We start from the raw sequence: 17,422 nt of genomic DNA on the forward strand, positions 1-17,422 counted from the left end.
ATTGACTTTACGGTTCTTCTATGGGATGATTTCTATGGACGAAACAAAAGAAAACAATGTATTGTAAATGTTTTCTATTCCTTTTTTTATTGCTTTACCATGGAAGTACAGAAGGATTTAGAATAAAAACCACTGCAGTATTACAATAGAAATACAATATAATTTATTTTTTTTTACTATTTCTTATGGCAGGTTTTGTATAGGATAATCCCAGTCGGACCAATAAAACGGTTATCAGGTGTCTCTTATTTTCTGCTTGCATGTTGAATCTTGATCGAAATATCACGGACCTTTTGGGACAATGTCGGCAGTTCACTCCTCATGTCTACGTTGAATGCGGGAATGCGTTACGGTTAGCATGCTGTCGTATATTTCCACTTGCTCTTTCCTATTGTGTTGCTTTGCTTACATTGGTAAATGATGTGCGTGGTATAAAGTTCCATAGGTCAACACCTGATTCTGTTAAAGAAAAAGAAAATATTTGTTACTATTGAAGTGGAGATAATGATTATATACTCAATTCAACGGTAATCCGGAATCATCGACTAGCGAAGTTATTTTTTCTCACAATTCGTATGATAACTTGAACGTCCTGCGGTACACTACATAGCGCTGAACTAAAAGGAGACTAAGCACACTGTTCCTGAAGTAATTAGTACAAATTGGGGGTGAAAACCAACTTCCCTAGTCGATTTTTGACTGAATTGAGCATAATCAAATCTTTTCTTACTATGACTTTTGAATATCGGTTGTTATCGTTGTTATTCAATTAGCTTGCTGTTGTCCCGGAAGCCCGACTCGATTACTGGCAAGGGAAGCAGGATAAACTGCTAAGTTGCGGTCGAATCCAATAAAGATGTTCTGCTTCTGCTGAGTGCCTGTGCAGACCGAGATAAGTTTCATTCTCTATAAATGGGTAAAATAATAAATGGTAGGGTACAAAACATGAAGCTGTATTTACTTACCATTATGGACGAGTTCTGGAACCTGCTGCTTATAACCACATAGTATTTAGATGCATACTAAGGCAGGCTGCAGTTATCAGTCAGCTTAAATAGGAAACGAAACAAGACAAAAAAGTTTACTAAAACGGACCCAGTTGCTTCGGTGGAAAAAATCATGGAGCCCCCGGAAGGTCCATGAAAGACTTTTCCCTAAGGAGGAAAGATTTCGAATCAAATCTTCCGGTGCTATATGACAACATTACAAAATACTTACCTTCAATATACGGCACAGCGGCTATTTGTACACCCGAAATTCCCTAGCAGAATCCCCTAACGAAACGGAAAGCAGCAAAAAGGAAACGTTCTGCATGTTTGTTTTCTTTCGATTTTCACCAACTGCAAAACAAAACATTACACGCTGAGAATTATACGCTGAAATGGAACTAGTTTCCTTCGAGTAAAAATTTTATTTGAAATTTTTGTATTTTTTTTTTATTTTCATTGTCATATTTAATAATACGAACATTTTATGATCTGTGATATTAAATATTATATGACAAATTAAAATTAGTAATTTTCTACCCAACAATGAAAGTTGTTGTTATTTTATGGTTTTCAATTGTTGCTTCAATACAATGAATATTTCAAAAAATCATATTACTATTAACTTCAAAGATGATTTTCTAATCAAAGAAATATAATAATTTTGAAAATTGGTCAGATTTTTGTTAATTCTTGTGAACAATAAAAATATTAAAGAATATATTGGTGACTTTCGGTTTTTTTGTAGCTTTAATGTGAGTACAATATATGTGTTTTTCAACCGTCGACAATCTACAATAAATGTACAGAAGATTGTATTGTTTGCCATACAATCTATAGTATTCTAATGGCTTAAACCATACAAGGTACTGTAAATTTTTATCCGGGATGTTTGTAAAATAAGGTAAATCGAAAAGATAATCTATGACAAACATAAAATTAAGCTGACAAGTTGAAAAACTACAACAAAAACTGCAATTTTGTAATTATATTTCAACTCAAATACAAAACATTGAAGAATTCGGCATCACTGCAATCATATCGTTACGTATACACACAAGTAATAGTGTGCGTATTTTGTGTTGGAAATAATATTATTGATATAGGTACAAGCATAGGATTAACTATTTTTGAATATTATTGAAATAGGTACATGGCGGTGATGATGTTTTTTAGCTAAATACTTCTATAATGTGATAATAATTTCATTTTTGAAGTTACCAAATTGTTTTCAATTAAAAATTACGTGAGCCGAGCATAATTATTCTCATGTTTCTTGATTATTGGGTGAGAAATCAATGCATTTCATATGCCCATTGCCTTATTGTTATTGATATAGGAACAGATACCCTACAATTCCGTTTATTTTTTTCTCAAATAATGCATTTGCAAGGTAAAACACAAGGGAGAATATGTATGGTTTCTATTATCAATGGATGCATTATTCACTTCAAGGAAAGGGAAGGTATAATTATTTCTTTCAAAAGATGCATCTTCCCTACAGTTGGTTCCATTTTTCAGAGGATACATTAGCCCAGCAGGTGGCAAAATACGATATGCTTACTTCTTCCAAAACAGGCATTTGCTCGGTTTAATGCAAGAAAAAATGTGATCTCCTTTAACAGAGGATGGCAGAATGTCCAGTAAAAGGCAAAAGAAGATATGGTTCCTACTTTCAATTCAAGCATTTACTCGGTTAGAGGCAATAGAAGATGAGATTCTTTCATTCAGAGGATGCATTTGCTCGGCCAATGGTAATTCATTCAATTTAGGCATTTGCTCGGTTTAAAGCAAAGTAATATATGCTCCCTTCATTCAAAATTGCTTTCGCCCGGCAGATGTCAAGAACCCCGGAATCCATCACCCCGAAAGTCCATTACCCCGAATACTTTAGAAATCTGTAGTTTTTCACTACCACTATTTTTAACACCCACAGATACCGATGAATCGTAAAATGACAATCATTGAAAAGAATTTGTATAGAATAAAAGTATATACTGCTTAGAGTAACTTAGAGAAACGCAATAAAGGTTCTGTTGATTCAACATTTTTGACTTTTCGTCTAATTAACTTAAATTATCATTCTACGCCATTATTATCTGGAAAAATGCTATGCTACGAAATGGTGTGAGGAGAATCCACCTTCTTTCTATCAACATATGGTGCACAGTAGAAATAATGCCTTCTTTAAATTAACAGTAATGGTTTAAGGCAAACATAGGAGGTAATGTCTTCTTAAAATGAACGCATTTGCCAGGTATAAGGCAATAATATGAGGTATATCCTTTTTTAAATGAACGCATTTGCCCGGTTTAAGGCGAACAGAGTTGATAACGATTTATTCAAATGAACGCATTTATCCGGTTTAAGGCAAATAGGGTTCTTTAAAAAGCGCATTTGCCCGGTATAAGGTGAACATAGGAGATAATGCATTCTTTAAATGAACGCTTTAATGCTCGGTTTAATGCGAAAAGAAATGATAATGCCTTGTTGTGATGAATGCATTTGCCTGATAAGAGGCGAACATAGTTGATAATGCCTTCTTTTAATGAACGCATTTGCCCGATTAAAAGCGAACAGTGTTGAAAATGCTTGTTATTTAAAACAAAACGCGTTTGCCCGGTATGAGGCGAACAGAAGAGATAATACCTCCTTTAAATGATTGCATTTTCAAGGTATAACGAAACTACGCCTGTACCTTGTCACGTGAGGATCAAGCATAGTCGACGAACAGAAGAGATTATCTCATTCTAGGGTCTTGTCGCTATGCTCTTCTTGTCACAGTAAGGTTAATCGCCGGCAAACTTCAGAAGCAACTTTTCTACCTATTTCAATTAAAATCTTTTTACCTCTGGGTCAGCAGCAAGATAGTCGTTGACTGAAACCAAGTACAAAATACGAAAACTCAAATAGCAAAATTGTAAGCGCTCAAGATCAAAACCCATTTTTACACAAAAAAGGAAATAAATAGAAAATAAAGGTATTTCTTCCTGGAATATATTCAGCTTTTTAAAAGCATACTTTGCCCTTCATAAGTCTAAAAAGTAAATGCTTCGTTTCTCGAAGGATGCATGAAAAAAGAAGATACGATTCCCTTCATTTTTTTCTCAAATAATGCATTTGCCAGGCAAAACACAAGGGAGAATATGTATGATTCCTATTATCAATGTATGCGTTATTCAGTTCAAGGAAAGGGAAAGTATAATTATTTTTTTCAAAAAATACACCTTCCCTACAGTTGGTTCCATTTTTCAGAGGATACATTAGCCCAGCAGGTGGCGAAATACGATATGCTTACTTCTTCCAAAACAGGCATTTGCTCGGTTTAATGCGAGAAAAAATGTGATCTCCTTTTTCAGAGGATGGCAGAATGTCCAGTAGAAGGCAAAAGAAGATATGGTTCCTTCTTTCAATTCAAGCATTTACTCGGTTCGAGGCAATAGAAGATGAGATTCTTTCATTCAGGGGATGCATTTGCTCGGCCAATGGTAATTTATTCAATTTAGGCGTTTTCTCGGTTTAAGGCAAAGGAATATTTGCTCCCTTCATTCAAAATTGCCTTCGCCCGGCAGAAGTCAAGAACCCTGAATCCATCACCCAGAAAGTCCATTACCCCGAATACATTTGAAATCTGTGGTTTTCCACTACCACCACTACCAAGAATTTGTATAGAATAAAAGTATATACTGATGGGGAGTTACTTAGAGAAACGCAATAAAGGTTCTGTTGATTCAACATTTTTGACTTTTCGTCTAATTAACTTGAATTATCATTCTACGCCATTATCATCTGGGAAAGTGCTATCCTACGAAATGGTGTAAGTGATGAGAAAACATCTTCTTTCAATCAACCTAAGGTGTGCAGTAGAAATAATGCCTTCTTTGAATAAACGATAACGGTTTAAGGCAAACATAGATGGTAATGTCTTCTTAAAATGAACGTGTTTGCCAGGTATAAGGCAAAAAGAGGAGGTATTGCCTTTTTTAAATGAACGCATTTGCCTGGTTTAAGCCGAACGGAGTTGATAACGATTTATTCAAATGAACGCGTTTATCCGGTTTAAGGCAAATAGGGTTCTTTAAAGAACGCATTTGCCCGGTACAAGGTGAACATAGGAGATAATGCATTCTTTTAATGAACGCTTTTGCTCGGTTTAATGCGAAAAGAGATGATAATGCCTTGTTGTGATGAATGCATTTGCCTGGTATGAGGCGAACATAGTTGATAATGCCTTCTTTTAATGAACGCGTTTGCCCGGTTCAAAGCGAACAGAGTTGAAAATGCTTGTTATTTAAAACAAAACGCATTTGCCCGGTATGAGACGAACAGAAGAGATTATACCTCCTTTAAATGATTGCATTTGCAAGGTATAACGAAACTACGCCTGTACCTTGTCACGTGAGGATCAAGCATAGTCGACGAACAGAAGAGATTATCTCATTCTAGGGTCTTGTCGCCATGCCCTTCTTGTTACAGTAAGGTTTATCGCCGGCAAACTTCAGAAGCAACTTTTCTACCCCTTTATTCTGTTCGAATACATGTTCGCGAGCCGTCTCAGTCCAGTCTATATGTACTGAAATTTCCTCCAGCTCCCTGCATTGAGCATGAGAACGTGCTGCGAAATTCTCACCTCAGCTTTAACAGTCTTCAAAGGTAGCACATGATATGTAACGGGATTTTTTGGAACGAGAAATATTCGTTCTATACTGTTTTCAAACAGTTCTAGTTTGATGAAACGAATCGCGAGTCCAACACGGTGAACCTTGTAAAAGGACTATCGGATTGAAAAATAAATACGGATCTACGATAAAAATTCTCGTAAAAAATGTGTAATTTACTCGACTGGAGTCACGCTGCTATTGAATAAGTCGTAATACAAGTACTAATCATTCACATGAATTGTAAATAAATTTCTCTTGACTAAACTTGTTTTCACTGAAATAAACTATAAACTTGAAATCAGGACTGATTCGGGGTACTGGCTCATTCGGGGTAGTATCCTACTCAGGATGATGGCATTCGAGGTAGGGACTCATTCGGGGTAATGGAATAATGGGTAGTGTCATAGAGTCGAAATGGTTCCTTCTTTCAATTCAGGAATTTGCTTGGTTTAAGGCACGGGAAGATATTTTCCTTCTTTCAAAGGATGCAATTGCCCAGCAAATGGCAAGAGACAATATGATTTCTTTCTTCGATTCAGGCATTTGCTCTGCTTAAGGAAAAGTAAGTAGTGATCCCTTCTTTCAAAGGATACATTTGCCCAGCAGAAGCCAGAGAGGATATGACTCTTTCTTTCAATTCAAGCATTTGGTTTTCTCGGTAAAATGCAAGAGTAGATATGATTCTGTCTTAGAAACTAATAAAATAAGCTAATAAAAGGGAGAAATGGGCAAGTTTTCTGGCTTGAAAAACAAAACAAGTCATCAATGTCAATTTAATTTAATGCTGATCTATCTTGCTGGTAGGCCCCAATATTTGTAATGTTCTCGTTTTGACCGGAAGCACCTTTATTTTTAATTTGTCGTACTGACAATCCCGTTTTCAATTATCATGTATTGAACATATGAAGGAAACCTCGTAATTGAATGGCTCAACAAGTCTTACTTATCCATTACACAGATCAAATAACAATTATGCCAAACAGTGTTGTCCTACACTCAGTGCAAAAAATCTGTCTTTGATTTTTACTCCATCTAAACGGTTTTATAATCTTAGCTAAGTAAGTGTAATAATGAGGATATTTGAATTTTCTAAATGTCATGTCAAACTATTGAAAAAATGCACCAGAGCCTCAGGAGCGCGCGCACTGAAAATACACTGGAGTGTTTTCACTGGAGTGTATTTTCAGCGCACGCGCTCCTGTTGCTCTGGTGTGCATTTTTTTGACAGTTTGACATGACATTTAGAAAATTCAAATATCCTTCTATTCATTACTTTGTCTTAGTAAAGAGTATAAAATCGTTTTGATGGAGTAAAATCAAAGAGCAGATTTTTTCGCACTGAGTGTAGGGCAGGGCTGCCCAACGTACGGCCCGCGGGCCGAATGCGGCCCTCGGCTCCATTTTTTGTGGCCCGCGGCATGTAAGAAAAATAACCTCATAATCGGCCCGCCAGCTTTTCTATCCGTCTCCAGAAGTTTTTTTTTTAATTTTTATTCATTAGTCAATATGGAAATTTTAAATCAAAGCTCGTGCTGTAAAACCATTTATTTGAATTTTAACAAAAATAATATTTTTAACAATTTGAAAGGAAAACGCGATGTTTCACATTATTACTTTGTATCTTGGGGTCGCCTACCCAAAATACAAAGGGTTTATGTGAAACATCGTGTTTTCAATGATGATTAGTCAAAGTAGTTTATGTTCACGTTGAAAAAAAGGAAAGCCATTTTGCTTAATTTGTTCGGAAAGTTTTGCTTTATTGAATCCAAGTATTCTATGACATATGATATTTAAAAGGTCACAGGTAGGAAACAAAAGTTGATAGAATTACAAAGGTTTAAATTTCCATTTACTGATTCAAATTATTGGTTACATGGATTATAGAAGCAACAAAATCTTTTCACTCGAGCAAATACGAAGTCAGAAAATGCCGTACGGGCCAGTTTTGCTGTTAGTACGATTTTGAAAAAAAAAAAACAGATTCAGAAACAGTTTCCAGGACGGAGAACTTGTTCAGGAATATTGATATCGTGTCGTAAGGAAACAGCCTCTTCCTGTAGCATAGTTTGCGTGGAACACGGTGAAGAGTAAAAGTTCTTCCAGAAGATTTGAAAGCTACGTAACGTAAAAACACGTCAGCTTCATATTCTACTCTCTCGCAAGCGATGAAAATACCGTCATGAAAAACGTGGCAAAGGTGTTTGTCTTCATGGTCATTTTTGAATGACAGAGAAATTGGCAGCTTTATCCCCAATGCAGGGAACAACTAACGGAGAAAACCTGAGGGCTGTTAAGACCTGTGTAAAGGAACTTTTTCTCCTTCGAAAACTTAAGTGACCTTACGATTGATAGAACACCAGCAATGAAAGGAAAGAACAGTGGCGTTGTGACAATTCTAAGCAAAGAAAAGTAATCACATAGGTATGGCGATATTTCCCTGCCATTCCACATTCACCAAAAGAATCGATATGCGAAAACGATCAATATTCCTCAAGCATTTACCATCGTTATTGAGACAATCAACTTAATCAACGTTAGGGAACTCAACCTCCACCAATTATAAATGATGTTGACGGAAATGAAAGCCGAGACTTGCTGTATTATTACGAATTTCATTGACTAAGCCTTGGTACCATACTTGACAGATTTTATTCTTTTCGAAAAGAAAATGGCACTATTTCTACACGATAAAGGAAAACATTGCCCGAGCTGAACGATCCTGAATAGATGAGTGACTTGGCTTTTCTAGCAGATATCGCCAAACATCTCAATGACTTGAAATCTGGTACATTTCTCTCATCCTATTGCAAACAGTTCATGCAGATCTGTTCAATATGCTGGAAAAGTAAAGATATTTCCATTTTCAACATCCGGTAAATGGTGTGAATAGATTATTTTATTTAATGTCTCAAATGGTTCTCTAATGCAACGACGAAAACAAAATAAACTAAAAGATTGTTTCAACGCAATTAAATCGTGATTAGTTTTTCTAGAAAATGAAAAAAAAAATGAAAATATTCAAAAATTTATGTGCAAAATATTTTCTGGCCCGCCAACAAGTGTGAGTTCTGAAAATTGGCCCGTAGCTTGAAAAGGTTGGGCAGGCCTGGTGTAGGGCAACACTGATGCCAAATGACCTTATGCCAAACGACTATAATGCCAAACGGCCGTTACTCCAAACGGCCATTATGCCAAACGACTTTATGCCAAACGACATTATGCCAAACGGGGTACAATCTGAAAAATTGCAGAAAAAGATACAAGATACAATTGCAGAAAAAGCTAGTCAGTAATAAATCATCAAGTGGATCGGATCGTTTTCTCATACCCGGGCAGATGACCGGATTCGGATTCCTTAATCCTGTAGCCTGTGTACCAGGCATTACTTAAGCGTTAACAGTGATCTCACATAGTTTGATAACAAACCCAGTTTTTTACAGCTGAATATGGTGGAATACCAAAATAGGCGTTTGTCCTCTGGGAGGCGTTGAAGGGCCACTCCCCTATCTTTTATCAATACGGTCACTACTACTGCAGATTATACAAAATTGTATGCTGAGTCAATATCTGACAAACATCTTATTTTACTCTACTCTTAAACATGGATTTTATTACTTACCAATATGAAAAACTTTTCCAATTCTAAACGATTGAAAATTACCAAAAAAGAATCGTGCCTTCAGCCGGTCTGAGCATTAGTTAGAGAGATAAGAAACAATATTTTTTGAGGAAAAAAAGTCAAAAGCCGAAAGGAGCAATTGGGTGGAATTATTGATTTCCCGTGCTGAAACCCTTTTTCATGAATATAAGAGCGTGAAAATCTACGGATAAGAATAATAAGAATCTCAACAATTAAACAACATTAATAAAATGAAATTTTAATTATTTCCATGAATATGATTGTCACATGTGAATAAATGTCAAATCTAATCAATTCACAGTCCTTTTGATCGAAATCTCGGGAATCTTGTCATGGATTTGGTTTCCATGTGCTTCCAAAAAGTCGGGACTCATGCAATTTCGTCAAATCCTAGCTAATTTATAGACTGGTTTACAGCTCGGACTCTCGGAGATTTCCGCCGGATTGTATTTTGAATAGGGCCGAAATTCTAATTCCCTACAACAGAATCCTCCTGATGTGTAAACTAGCCTTAAAGTACGTGAAGACCGAAATGTGAATTTAAAGCAGCAAACGCATTCATTCGATTGACTTTTAGTGCATATCATGTCAGTTTTAAATGCCGTATGAAACAATATTTACCACAATTGGCACAAATATCAATTCGGCTTCAATAATACATTAGAAATGGTCGGGGTTCAGCCAAAACGCACCAAGCGGCTTTTTGACTGACTTGTGATATTTTGTTCGTACGAGGACAACGGAAATCGTTTCATATCAATTCAAGCGTACATTTGCAATAGGATATCCTCATGTATTGGATTGAGGGTTATCCGATACAATTTGCGATCAATTAAATCTGCTAAACGAGAGTTTGGGCAGAAAAATGGGTAATTTTTCGTTGGCGCTTGGTGCGTTTTGGCTGAACCTGACCAAATCAGAAATAAGAAATATGTTTTTCTTGCAATTTCCAATTTTTCCGACCACCAGTTGTTCGAATGATTTGTATCTCAGTTGACAGAATCAACTGGAGAGGTGCACTGATCAATTGAGACGGCATGGAAAACGAAGGGGGCCAAACATGGCTGACTAGGTTTACTATTCGGCGTTTAAGGACACTCCTCACGGAATCCAAGTTCCAAAGTGCTCGCGTTTTCGGAGGCACACCACTCGATACGGAGGCGGCGCACTATTGTCATTTTTGTTGATTTAGCTTTGCTGCGTCGCAGCATGCGTGAAATAATAAAAATGACAGTTTTGCGTTGCTTCCGCTTCGAGTGGTGTGCATTAGCATTAGCATTGTTACGGTGTAATTCGTAGATTGGACACTAGTGATACACATGTTTTACTTTTGAGATCCTTACCTAGAATGCTATCAGAAATCAAGAAGGGGAATGGTCCTTGATTCCAGTCTTAAACAAAAATAACAAAAGCATGAGGATTACTACTCCTGGCCACGCCCATCTTCACCGTAACTAGGGAGAGGAAGGAACCCAAGTAGCACACTTCAATGATATTTGGTTGCAGCAACTTGACTGTGACTAAATTCAGTCACATATAAGTTGCGGCAACCGACTTGGAGCATCTGTGCTACTCGGGAAGTGTTGAAGTGGAAAGCACCGAAAGGCCACCGACTTAGCGACACCCTCATAAGCACCACGGAGTTGGACAATGAGAAGGGTATTCGTTGTGTAACCGTGGTAGATCATACACTGTAACACACCAAGTAAAGGTGTCTACCCAGCGTTACGGGTTGATTCCATATCGAGTGGTGTGCCCCCGAAAACGCGAGCACTTTGAAACTTGGATTCCGTTTGCTACTCATTCAGCAAAATCTCTTGAGTTTGTTTAAGTGAGATTACGTCCATCGGGAAGATAGGGGCGTCATTCTACGAATTCAAGATTGAGAGCTAATAACTTAGCCGCTTTTCAACTGATTTAAGAAACTTTGGGATCCATAGAACGATGAATTCTCTAATATTTTGCCCAACTATTGAAAACAATAGTAATCCAATCCCGTACGTGCATCATGTTTTGTACTTTTTCCAATTGCATTAATGTTTTCAGGAAATTATAAGGATATAAAATTTTTTTGGTTATTCTAAACATGGACTTTGTATATCGCGAAAAAAAAGTATAAAAGTCGTTCAAAAAAGCTTCTGAGTATTATTTTGACAGAAGTCTCAGAGAAGGTTCGACCTTAAACGTGCTTCAGCAATCTAAACCAACTTTACTGAATCAACAGCTTAAAAGATTTTACTGGTTCGCTTCCAACAATATGTTTTGTCGAATTGTTGTATTGTTTCGCTCTTTTGCTTTTAGTTTCGAAAAAAGAGTTGTTGAAAAGAAAAAGGAAATATAACCCAAAAACAAATTGAAAAATTCTTAATATAATTAATATATTTTTTTGGGAAACCATTGAATTTTATGAAAGAATTTGCTACGAATTTTCGGAAAAAAACTCATTCACAAAACAAACACAAAACAAATTCCGTCGAAATTCCTGAAAATATATACAGACTTACGGCATTTTTGGATAATAGGAAAATTTCCGTAGAATTTATAAAACTTTTCCTGAGAAAACAGCAAATAGTCTTGCATGGAAATTCCAGAGAGCTTCCCGTGGAACTTTGGAGGAATTGCCGGTGAAAATCAGGAAGAATTTTTGGATAAAATTCCATTCCATTAAGAATTCAAGCTAATTTAACTTTCCCACACAGTGGTCAACAAAACTGAACGATTCATTTTGACTCGGATTTGACATTAGCTATATCTCAGGCATTTCTCAACCAAATTCACATGTTTTTATACCCAAAATAATCGTCAGCTTATACATTTTCCGAAACTGACCTCAGATTGTTGATCGGCCACACCTACATCCTGTAATCGTCGGAGGAAGGATCGGCAGTTGATCACTTTTACATGGACGGAATATCCACACAAAAATCACGCATTACCGATTTTATTGCTGTTTTTTCTCATAAATATACCCAATACTATTTCAGAGATGACGAATAATTAGTGCAGACATTATTTCTACAGATGTTCTAGGTTCTCCAAACCACTTTTGATTTCAGAACCTTGGTCTGCCAGGTCCATTACGCTTGGTACGAAACCAATAGTATGCCAGGCCCTTAGAGGCCATGCGCATGATTTACGATCTAGATATGTCCAAACCGGATGTTCTAAGTTCTCCAAATCATTGTGGAGCTCAGACCAATTGATCTACCAAGTCAACTAGCCTCGATATCAAGCCAATAACAACACATACAGGGCCGTAGAGGCAATGTGCATGATCAATGATCTAGATATGTTCATACTGGATGTCCTTAGTTCTCCTAATAATTCTGAAGTTCAGACGAACTGGTCTGCCAAGACAAATGGGCTCAATATAAAGACAACAGTAACCCATGGTCTCCATACAGGCCTTTAGAGGCCATGTGCATGATTCACGAGATTCACTCCACAATGATTTGGAGTACTTAAGACATCCGGTTTGGACATATCCAGATCGTTAATCATGCGCATGACCTCCAAGGCACTGTATGCACACCATGGGTTGCTATTGGTTCTGTATCGATGCCAGTTGCCTTGGTAATCCAATTCGTCTGAACTCCAGAATAAAACATATCTGTATATCTAAATCATAAATCAAGCGCATAGCCTCTAAGGGCCTGTAGGGACACCATGAGATGCCATTAGATTTGCATCAAGACCTGTTTCCCTGGTAGACAAATTCGCCTAAACTCCATAGTGATTTGAAGAATCAAGAAAATCCGGTGTGTATATGCAAGAGTCATATGGCTGAAAGGGTCGTTTGGCCGAAAAGGTCATTTGGCCGAAAGAGTCATTTGAAAAGTGAGAAATTATTAATGAGAAGAGATACGTTTCACTTCTCACTCTTATTTTTTCTCTTCTCACTTTAAAAAGTGAGAAGCGCGAAATGAGTAGTGAGACTTTTCACTGCGAGAAGTTAAAAGTGAGTAGTGCGAAATGAGTAGTGAGACGTCTCACTACCCACTTTCCACTATTCACTTTTCGCAGTGAGAAGTGAGAAATGAGGAGTGAGAAGTGAGACGAATATATAGATAGTTAATAATGCACATGGCCTCTAAGAGCCTGTACGTGTTGTTACTGGATTGATATCGAGCCCAGTATACTTGGTAGATCAATTTGTTTGAGCTCCAGAAGAACTTAAAACATCCGGCATAGACCTATCTTTATCGTAGATTATGCGCATGGCCTCTAAGGGTCTGTACGGGCATCATGGGTTGCCATTGGTTTCATACCAAACGTAATTGACCTGGCTATGAAATCCAGAATGGTTTGGAGAACCTAGAACATCCGTAAAGATATTCCTTGCATTCATGATTCGTCATCTCTGAAATAGTATTGGGTACCTTATTGAGAAAAAAAACAGCAATAAAATCGATCATGGGCGATTTTCGTCTACATAAAAGTGGCCAACTGACGATGCTTCATCCGACATTTACAGGGTGTAGGTGTGGCCAATTAACAATCTGAGTTTCAGAAAATTTATGAACTGACGATTATTTTGGGTATATAAACATGTAAATTTTGCTGAGAAATGCCTGAGATATTGCTAAGTCAAATTCGGGTCAATGTGGCCCGAACACCGTAAGCGTGAGTTTTTTTTTCGGAGCTCTTCAAATCATCGTCTTGGAACATTGTTTTCAACGAAATAGGAAATGTCAAGGAGCTTCAGACCTTCACATTGTTGCGTTAATGACTTATTATAATTGTAAAGTGCGATTCTCATTGACCCAAACACGTTAGGAAGGTTAAAAGGTTATTTCTGAAATCTGTTAAAATAACTTTTTACCTATGGTTTTCTCAATACACAAAAAATATTCTTGGAAAACATTTGAGAAAAAAAACTTTAATCGCCACGCCAATTCACGCTGTGATCGCCGAGCAAAAGGTCGACAAATGGCATTTCCGGGCAAGTGCTCGACTCAACAATTAATCACTTTTCTTAGGTACATACTTCATGCAAGTCACATGACACAAGTTTGGTCTTCTCGTCATCCATCATTATTTCATTTATTTCACACTGCAGTGCAGTTTTATGTCTTCTCAAGATATTATTAAAATAATTGAAAATAAAATAATTGAAGAAGGAAAAGCTTGTGTGAAATTGTACTTAATTCTACTTTCTGAGGATATTATTTTTTTCCCTTAATTTACACTGACTTATTTTCGACAAATGCAATACTGGTCAAATAAGACCAACAATGCTGCCATAAACTAGAAAAAATCGATGTGTTGAATGGCACCAATCCGAAGCCTACAATCCGTGGTCAAGGGAATTAAAATGCAATACACATAGTAACGCTGATCGTTTAAAAAAGCATTAAATGACAGACTTAACTATTCTTAGCGTGGACAGTTGGAATTAAACGACTGTGGGCTTAGAATTTCAGCCGCGTTCAAATATTAAAAATGACAGGAGAAATATATAAATTGGTTTAGTCTCTTAGTGGGGATGATTTGCGAATAAATGTCGTAAAGCATCACCAAATAGAATCGTTAGAAAAATTCGTCGAGCTGATGTGATCCACGAGGGAATCTAAAAAATGGTGTAATATGGATCTGATAAATAATTTGCATCTTAATTATGAAGCGGAGAGTGCCTCAAATTAATATAAATTACTGTTGAGTGCTCTGGCTGCAAACCAGATAGGATGTGAGTTGGAAGAGAAAGTAAAAGAATGCCATGTTGACTGCCATTATTCGATAGTGAAAAGTTTATTCTTTTCGTTACTTAGGAACTACACAATTAACACGCGATCACACGCAATCACACAAAATAATTCTGAAAAGGAAACTTTGAGTTCAGTTTTCTCAGGTATCTTTAACAGAAGATATCGAAGCCGATTTTTTCCAATCGTGCATCCTATCCTCAATTCCACTCTACTGAACCGTTAAACTTCTAAAATATTTCGTTACGCAAACGAACTAAACTGAAAACTGATGAAGGTGGATCATTTCCTAAGACGGTTGATACACCCTCATTTTTCTCAAATTCTTTCAATACGTCCCACGAAAGCTCGCGAAAGCTTCCTTCCAAACTATCTTCAGGGCGGCATAGGATTTCCGTCAGTGACAGTGTGCAAATACCATCGCCAATCACTCACCGCATCTCATCCATTCCTGCCTGCATGCAACCTTACCACGGCCGGAAGGTGCGGTTCAAGGAGTGGCAAAATCATTGACATCTTCTGGAAGAAAACGATAAAAAGTCACGTCGCACGAAACGGAACTCAACTCTTCCGCTAGCGCTTGCAGCACACCGATCGCGCCCGTTGCCATGGCTCGCAGTGTGCCTTCCTCGAGGAAAGGAAACAGATAAGCACCACAGAAGCGCGTTGTCGCTTCGCACTCCCATTGATGGGCTTATATGGAAGTCCCACGGTTTGCCGGTTCCACATTGAGGTTTATCTCATTCTTTCTTCCATCGGTGTCATTCCGATGTCGTTGGGGGAGATTTTTCTCGCCAGCTCGCAACTAAGCCCCAGCGAAATTGAACTGATATACGCTTTTCGCTGGTTGCGATTGGAAGCTCGGGATTGTACTCTCTTCGGTATCTGCGAGCCGCGGTGACAGATGTAGCATGGAAGCGGATTTCTTTCTTTTGGGTTTAGGGACGTTCTCCATATGGCGTCGCACAGTGGAACATGCTGGAAATTTTATGCGAAGACCTCCTTGGAGAACATGTTTTAAGATATATAACTGTTCCATGACTTGAACACCTAGAAGCTCCAAAGGATAGTATCATGTTAATAATGTTCTTTTGTACCTGACACTTCTTTTTATGAGGAAGTCGATTCCACATATTGAACCGCCCACATTGTTCGTAGAAAATGGTTCATAGGGAGGGTTCCGTGCGGCCACTGTGCTACGTGACGACGTCGCCAACTGCCCGACACAAAGCAACATCGACGGGGTCGACAGATGAAAGCCATCTCTGACAGTCGGACCGACAGACGGGGCCGATAGCATTGAAGCGCAGCATCTCGGGCTTTCTACCCTACTCCGGCACAATTTAGCGCCCAAACTACGAGCAGTGGGGCGTGGATCAAGCACAGGCTTACGCAATGTTTTGTGTCGGGAGCGTTCTGTTAGGTGTGGTAAGTGTTGGCATCACTGCTGCGTGGGAGGAGAAGTGAATGTGCTGTGCAAGATGGGGAAGGGGGCGTTGGTGGGTTTTGGTTTTGCTTTCAGCTGTGGATTTAAACTGGATTATTATCGGAAGATTTTTTGCTGACAAAAGCTAATATACGGCCAGAAGTAGATTACAAAAAGAAGCGCGAGGAAATTGCGTTTTGTTAAAAGGATGTGGAGACGCTGATATGAGATTTACTCTAGTGTTCGTACAGAGCGTATATTGTTAGATGTATTTTTTTTCTTTAATTGTATCACTTAGTTTTTTCCTTTATCTATAGTACCTACATCATTATTTAGATATTTTGATATTAGTAATATATAAAGTTATCTTTTATCATCTACTGGTTAACCCGACAGACATAGTATAGGGGAAAATGCGCACTGCGAACTGCCCATGAAAAATTCCCATACGAATCTAAATTTTATTATTCAAGATTATCTCAATTTTTCCCGTGAATCTTGTATGAGGAAATATGTATTATATAAACCCGTCGGAAACTATAACGAACATATCTGCTGAAAGAATGAAGAAAATCCATCCATCCGTTTTCGAGTTAAGCGGGAACGAACACAGACCATTGCATTTTTAAGATTTTGACATTCTCAAAACTCTTATTTAATATAAAAAACTTTTCTTTTTGATAACGACAGCTAGGTAGGTATTAGTTCGTTCTGCGTTCATAACAAACAGATAAGTTATTGAATATTAAGCCCACGTTCGAATAAAATCACTTTACACATCAATCATGTTTATTTCCATTTTGCACGAGTGTTCTCGCTGACAATCTGAACTTGCAAGACCATTGAAAGAATAGTCAACAGCAGACTTGTCGAACACATCGACTGCCAAAGATTGAACAACCGAAACTCAGACTTCGGTACCGCGTCCAACCTGACAACTACTAGTCAGTAAATCTAACATGCCCAGCAGCCATTAGTAGGAACCGAAATATCGTGCATAATGAGGT

General features: G+C 37.7%; 1 long non-coding RNA gene across 1 annotated transcript; it reads right to left on the reverse strand.

The window, feature by feature from the left end:
* Positions 1-230: 230 nt before the first annotated feature.
* On the reverse strand, positions 231-1,319 carry LOC134217275 (uncharacterized). The gene is made up of 4 exons (XR_009980972.1): positions 1,219-1,319; positions 966-1,049; positions 731-906; positions 231-459 (listed from the first exon to the last, which is right to left on the reverse strand). It is a non-coding gene; the product is annotated as an uncharacterized LOC134217275 (long non-coding RNA).
* Positions 1,320-17,422: the final 16,103 nt, after the last annotated feature.

Source organism: Armigeres subalbatus, chromosome 2 (genome assembly GCF_024139115.2).
Source record: "Armigeres subalbatus isolate Guangzhou_Male chromosome 2, GZ_Asu_2, whole genome shotgun sequence".
Classification (NCBI taxonomy): Eukaryota; Metazoa; Arthropoda; class Insecta; order Diptera; family Culicidae; genus Armigeres; species Armigeres subalbatus.